This window comes from Grammomys surdaster, unplaced genomic scaffold, assembly GCF_004785775.1.
Source record: "Grammomys surdaster isolate TR1022 unplaced genomic scaffold, NIH_TR_1.0 373, whole genome shotgun sequence".
NCBI classification, from domain to species: Eukaryota; Metazoa; Chordata; class Mammalia; order Rodentia; family Muridae; genus Grammomys; species Grammomys surdaster.
Window position 1 is genome coordinate 4,951,537 of NW_021604792.1, and position 7,523 is coordinate 4,959,059.

The window sequence follows — 7,523 nt, forward strand, 5'->3', positions numbered from 1 at the left end:
TATCTCTGTCCTTTGTTCTCAGTACCTGTATGACTCTCAGAGCCTGTGTTCACATGAAAAAACAAAAAACAAAAACAAAAAAACCCTCACTGCAAGTTTGCACATAAATCCAGATCATAAATTGAATAAGAGGTTATAGCAGAGGAAGCCTATATGTCCGTACACTAGGAGGAACTATCTGGCTTAACTTTCACCATTTGTCACTGGCCTGCAGGGTCATGGAAAGTTTAAGACTGTAACTAAGCCATCCTTGAAGTTTTGTTTAGACAAACCCAGTTTATCTAAACAGCCTTATCTCCAGTTTTTGCGCCTGGGGTCTGGTGGTGTCTGTCTTCTTTATGACCTTCAGTTAATGGCTTCTGTAGTCCTTTGGAATGTGCCCTAAGTTCTAGAAGTCTGCTGTTATCTCAGAAGCAATTAAGCAGACCCGTTATAAAAGGGTTAAAATGTCTCTGTGGGGGTTGCCATTTGGACACAGTGGTAACCCTTGCAAGCTAGATGTTTCTGCAGAATAAATGTTCCCTGTCGTCGCATACTGTCTGAGTCTGGGGTCTGCCTTCAGTGATTTTTGGACAGTAGTAGCAGTAGTAGTAGTAATACAGTCTGATTTCAAGGGATAAAAAAATAGATGCTAGCTTAGTTTGGGATATACTGCTGTAGTTCTGGGAGGGAGTCAGTCAGAACTAAAGCAACTAGGAAGGCTGCATGTGCCACTGTTTCCTTCATCTTTGAGGCTCCTGGGACTGATCGCTGTGTGCCAGTTAGATTAGTCTGTCTAGCAGGGGGTGGTGTGGGTAGGGAGTGATAGCTGGGAGCTTTCTGACTGGACATCATCGCAGCAGGTGTTTGCTAAGCACATCCGACCTGGACTACAGCTGAGAGCCCTGTGTAGGTTGGATGACGGCAGGAGAGGAAGAAGGGAATAAGATAAAGCTGTGATCTATTAAAAAACAAAGAGCAAGAACAGAGCGGATTGGCGCTAGCCCCTCAGCTCACCAAGGAGAAATAATACTCCATAGAAAGGTTGAGCTCTGCTGTGAAAGCGGGGGTGTGGCACTGAGCTCCCCCAAAAAGCATGGGGACTTTAAACAACACTGTGAGAAAGCTAGCATTCCAGAGAAAGGTTTTAAAATTCCAGGGAAGACAATCGCAAACTGACTACGGCATTGAGTAACCATGAATATTTGGGAAAATGCTTCTGATGACTCTATGCCTAACAATGGCTTTCAGTCAGGGAGCTTTGGAAGGAAAAATATAGCACCTATGTACAAATGCGGCATGTGGTACTGACAACCAGAATGCTCAACCAATGAGGAAAGAAATGGTGTGAACTGTACTGTGTTTCAAAGAACACAACAAGCAATTTAAAACTCCTGATCTTAGTCCTTTAGAATGAGTATTTATTCAACCAGAACATACAAACATTTTGATTTTGAAAAGAGAAAACTACCACATTCTTGTGGTAAAAATTAAATAAAAATTTGGAAAATACTGGCACATGAGGGGAGAAATACTCTCTCAAATCTGAAAGTATAGAGACATCCATTACCACATAATTTCACTATACATTTCAATAAAGTAGATTCCTGGGACTAAAGAGATATCGCAATGGTTGAGAACACTTGCCATTTGTTTTAGTAAGGTTTCCATTGCTGTGAAGAGACACCCTAACCAACATAACCAAGGCAACTTTTATAAAAGAACAACACTTAATTGGGGCTGTCTTATAGGTTCTAAGGTTCAGTCCATGATCAATCACCATGGCAGGAAACATGGCAGCATCCAGGCAGGCATGGTTCAGGCAGAGCTGAGAGTTCTATGTCTTCATCTGAAGGCAATCAGGACAAACATTCACATTGGATGAACTTGAGTATAGGAAACTTTCAAGTCCAAAGTGACATACTTCCTCTAATATGGCCTCACCTCTTAACAGTGCCACTTTCTTTGGCCAAGCATTCAAAAATGGAAATCTATGGTGACTGAAAGATGCTATGAACACAAGGATGCTCTCATACAACGTAGTGCATACAGCCGAGCACAGCCCGACCTGTGTGGAGCACACACAGCACAGGCTAATTTCCGGTGTCTTACTTTTTCCTCCAATTACCTGATAACGACGACAACTGCCTAGTGAGTCAACACACGACTGAGACAAAGAGGTCAAGGTTACTAAACTGTCAACAAGATACATATCCTCCTGGGTCTAATACTCCCGGGACATTCCTAAAGCTAGGCATTATCACCTCTAAAACCCACCTCACAGCTTTGCTTATAAAATAATATTCTTGACTCTTCAAGGCTTGTTGTAAGTTACATTCTCTGAATGATATAACTTAGTTCCGGGATATATCTATATCTATATCGATATCGATATCATCGATATATCTCCATTGCAATGACTTAAGACCTATATTTTTTCCTCTCATTCTTTATTGTTTTTATTTGAATTTTGTTTTCTTTTTTTTTTCAAACCATAATTTTTACTTATTCACACAGGGGTTGTAAACACAAAAAGGCAGGACGTGGGGAAGGGGATGACACTGGAGTGTGGGTGTTCAGGGGGAGTACAGATATCTTTCAGAACAGGGTATCGGCTTGGTGAGGGTTCAGGGGACAGGTCACTATGACTCTGTCTATGATTCACTTGTCCTTATCTAAGTTAGTATTATCCGCCAAGGCTACCTATCTACATGAAGACCTATATTTTTAAAATGTCTTTTAATAAACACAACTCTGCTTCATAATGGTTTTTCTTGAAATTCTTTTCTTCAGTGAAGCCAAGGATGACGGATTAGATGGAGCTCCCCCAGGGAAAAGGGAAACTGTGCTGGTCACTGCATGTGCTTGAGTGGACTCTGTCTCTGTTTCTGCGCATTTCTTCCACACTACTTACGGATTAGGGCAGTAGTTCTCAACCTCCCTAAAGCTGTGACCCTTTAATATAGATCTTCGTGTGGTGATGACCCCCAACCATAAAATTATGCTACTGTTATGAATTGTAATGTAACTATCTGATACGCAGGATATCTGATATGTGACCCCTATCAAAGGGGCCCCATGGGTTACAACTTATGAGTTGAGAACTACTGATTTGAGGTCACTTTATAGAAGACATGTTTCTTGATGATTCATACCCACAGTAGATGTGTTACTCAGCTCTCCCTCAATTCCAAAATCCACACATGTTCAAGTCCCTTATAAAATGACATCATAAAGAACTACAGATGTGGTGCTAGGACTTGCCCAGAAAGTATGATGAGATCCAGGGTTTGATCCCCACCCGGCTTGTGCACCTACATAGATAGTAGGGGAATATGTGGTAGGATTTGTTTTGTTCCTTTTGTGTTCTGGTTTTGTGTGTGTATACATGTTTGTATGTTGGGTGCATGCTGGTATACATGTAGCGTGTTGCTCTAGTTATTTATTTACATATCTTCAGGTTTATTTACTTTTGTTTTATGTGTATGAATGTGTGCCTGTATATATGCATGTGCACCACCTGTGTGAACCTCCTGAGGCCAGAAGAGGTTGTCAGATCCCCTGGCATTAGAGTTACAGATGGTTATGAGCTGCCTTCTGGGTGCTGGAAACCACAGTTAGTTAGGTCTTAACCACTGAGCCACCCTCCCAGCCCAATTCCATCTTATTTTTCTGAGACGGGGTCTGTTCTTGAAGCTAAAGATTGCCAAAAATACCCACCTACCTCTGTTTCCCCAGCACTGAGATTATAGATGAGAATGTCTCATCATTAGAAAGTCAAACTCAGATCATCATGTTTGCAAAGCAAGATTTTACAGACTGAGCCATCTTGCTAGCCTCGTGGTTTGGTTTGGTTTGGTTTGGTTTGGTTTGGTTTGGTTTGGTTTGGTTTGGTTTGGTTTGGTTTGGATTTGGTTTGGTTTGGTTTGGTTTGGTTTTAGATAACTTCACTCATGTGTCCTAAGATTCACTATTTCCCTACTATAGCACAGACTGACTTCAAGCTTATAGAAGTTGATCTATCTCAGTCTTCTGACTGCAGAGCCACCACATCTGGGTTCTTCTTATCTATTGCTTTTTTGATTTGAGATAGGGTCTTAGTGCTTAGTACGGGCTGATCTTGACATGGTGATCTCCTGCCTCAGCCCCCCTTGTGCTAGGGTTACAGATGCATGCTATCAGACCCTGCTTCTGTTTGCTTTAGATTGCTTTTGGATTACTTAGGACCCACTATAAGAGCTAAGTGAGTGGGTTGTGCAGTGATTGCAATCCCAGACCTTGGAAGGGATGTAGAAGCCATTGGATCTCTGTGAGTTTGAGGTCAAACAGAGCTCCACAGCCCTTGTCTCCAGAAACTAGTGTTTGCACCTGTCTAATATGGTCACCACTTTTGTTTTTCCAGGATTTATGACCTACAGTCGGCTGAAATCCCAGATGCACATGCAGTCCACAGACAGTGAGGGCCAACTGCATAGAACCCATTAGTCATTTGCTTTTCATAGCTAATTTTTAAAGTAAGTTTTAAAGTCAATTTTTTATTTCATGTTCATTGCCATATATGCCTGTGTGGAGGTATTGGATCCTCCAGAACTGGAGTCATTGACAGTTGTAGGCTGCCATGTGGGTGCTGGGAACCGAACCCAGGTCCTCTAGAAGCAAGACCAGTGCTCTTAACCACTGAGCCATCTCTCCAACCTCCTCATAGCTAATTTTTAAAATGCACGATTCATTATTCAATACGAGTTGTCAGGATGCACAAAATCATTGCTCAATTTATTTAGCAATGAAAATGGCCACCATGGTTTTTGTGTAATGTCGCTCCCGTTATGTAATTCTTGCTACCGATCCATCTGTGTTACTTTGTCGTGAGTGACACCCAGAAAAGCAGCCTCTCAGAGTGCCTTTGCCATCAACACCTGCAACCAGACTTCATAGGAGCCATGCTGTAGAGAGGATAGCTTGTGGAATGTGCCTGCATCCCCTGGCAAAAATGGTTCAGCCTTGGTGGAAGTGCTGGGCGTGAGCTGTGCTCGAGTGGCAGAAGCCACCCGAGAAGTCCTGCTCTATCCCTGGGTAAGGCCCCAGCGCTTTGTAAACAGATGGAAGAGACCCTTTGGCTTTTTCACATTATCTCTTCGATGTGCATCACATCTTAATGTGAGCTGGTCGACCAGTTGGCAGCATCAAAATAATTCTTTCAAAACTGATTCCTCCAAGTTATGTTTCCTGGGACTTTGAAAATTCTCTTACATCCCTGAACTGAAAATCAAAGTCATGGTCAAGTTTTTCCCTCAAAAAGTCTGAGGTTGGGGCTAGAGAGATGGGTCAGTGGCTGAAAGCACCGGCTGCTCTTCCAGGCAACCCAAGTTCAGTTCTCAACCCACATAATGTCTCAGAAACACTTGTACGACTAGTTCTAAGGGATCAAAGGCCTTCCTCTGACCTCTACAGGTATCAGACACACATGCAGGCAAAACAATCATGCATGCAAAATAAGAGAAACTTAAAAAAATATCTTCGGATATTACTCCATATTCTTAAATTTTGCAACACAGAAGTGAGACCCAGTTTGACTTTTAATACTCAACTGATGATATTTCTACTCTCTCTTTTCTGGAATATTCACAGTATATATTTTCTTTGAAAGGGAACCAATTTCAACTTTTAAAAAAGGATTTATGTTACTCTCTCCTTTCTCATTCTCTCTTTCTCCCTCTCTTCTTTTCTCTCCCTCTCTTCCTCTCTCTCCCTCTCTATCCCCCCCACCCTGTGAGTTTGTGTGTGTGTGTGTGTGTGTGTGTGTGTGTGTGTCCAGAGATCAGAGAAAAATGAAGTCCCTGGAGCTGCAGTCTAGAGAGCTGTGAGCCACCCAGCATTGGTTCTGGGAATCAAATTCCTTTGCAGGAGCAGTAGACACTCTTGACAGCTGAGTCATGTCTGTAGGCCCCAAGCCCGCTGTTTTCTTTATAGCTACTGTTCCACTGCCTGTAGTCATCACCTCTGTGGAGAGAAGAGGAGGAATGTGCAGGCTCCCAAGGTTTAGGCAGAAGCAGTGACTAGGAAAGGGAGGTTCTGGACACAAGAGAGGCTTTGCAGGAAGCCAGGGAACAGAGCTTCATTAAAAGCTGGCCCCCTAAAACAGTGTAAAAGATTGGGGTACAGTTCAGTGGTTCAGCCCTTGCCAGCATCCATGAGGCCCTGAGAGAACAGATTCCTGCAAATCTTCCTGTCCTCCACATATATGCACACACTAAGTAATAAAGTCTAATTCCCAGAACTCACGTAAAATAAATCCAGGTCGGTGGCACTGCTTGTGAACTCAGGTGCTCAGGAGGTAGCTCCAGGGCTCAGTGGACAGCCAGCCTATCCTAGTTGGCAAGCTCCAAGCCAGTCCTGTTTCCAAAAACCAATGATGGACTGGAGAGATGATTGAGTGGTTAATGGCACATACTGCTCTTGCAGAAGACCCAAGTTCAGTTCCCGGCACCCACATCAGGTGGCTCTCAACTCCCTGTACCTCCAGCTTCCGGGGATCTGATGCACTGTCCTCCACAGTCACCTGTACCCCACACAGATACATACATATAAATAAAAACAGAAGAAAGCTTAAAACACACACGCACAAATAGGTGGGTGGTATTGAGAGGTCATCAGAGAGAGAGACAGAGACAGAGACAGAGACAGAGAGACTTGCCAAGTAAACACAAGGCCACAGTTTGATCCTAACTCAGAAGATAATAATAATAATAATAATAATAATAATAATAATAATAATAATGGCTGTGGGTATTTAGCAGAAATATTTTGCACATAGAGTCAAAGTTAAATACCCCGAAAAAGGGGGTGTGAGGTGATACTTGTGAATTTCTACTTGTTGCTTATGCATCTTGTACAATGAAGGTAAGTACCAGATCTGAAGCAAAGAGAGGAAGCTGATGACAGCTTCAAGGATGTTGCCATCCAACTTAAGAAAGAGATGTAGAAAAAGGCTTAGGGGAGCAATGAAGAAACAAGTTCTCTCTCTCTAACTCTCTCTCTTCCTCCTCTTCCCTTCTATGTATGTGTGTATGCATGTGTGTGTGTGTATATATGTGTATGTGTGTATATGTGTGTATATATGTGTATTTGTGTGCATATGTATGTGTGTATATATATGTCTGTGTGTGTATATGTGTGTATGTATATATGTATGTGTATATGTGTGCATATGTATGTATATGTGTGTATATACATGTGTGTATGTGTGTGTATATATGTGTGAATGTATATGTATATATGTGTGTGTATGTATGTATATGTGTGTGTGTGTGTTAGCATTCCTTCCAGGCTCCATCCCACAGTTACCTAGCAATAGCCCAGTGATGTTGGCTTACAATAAAAAGGGCTGCTTACCCCCTCACTCACTCTTCTACTCTTTTGTACTCTTACCCTCTCTGTCCCTTCTTCCTCTCCCCCTCTCCACATGCTCTGCTCTCTTGACCAGCCTCTTTTTGTTCCCTCTCTCTCTCTCTCTCTCTCTCTCTCTCTCTCTCTCTCTCTCTCTC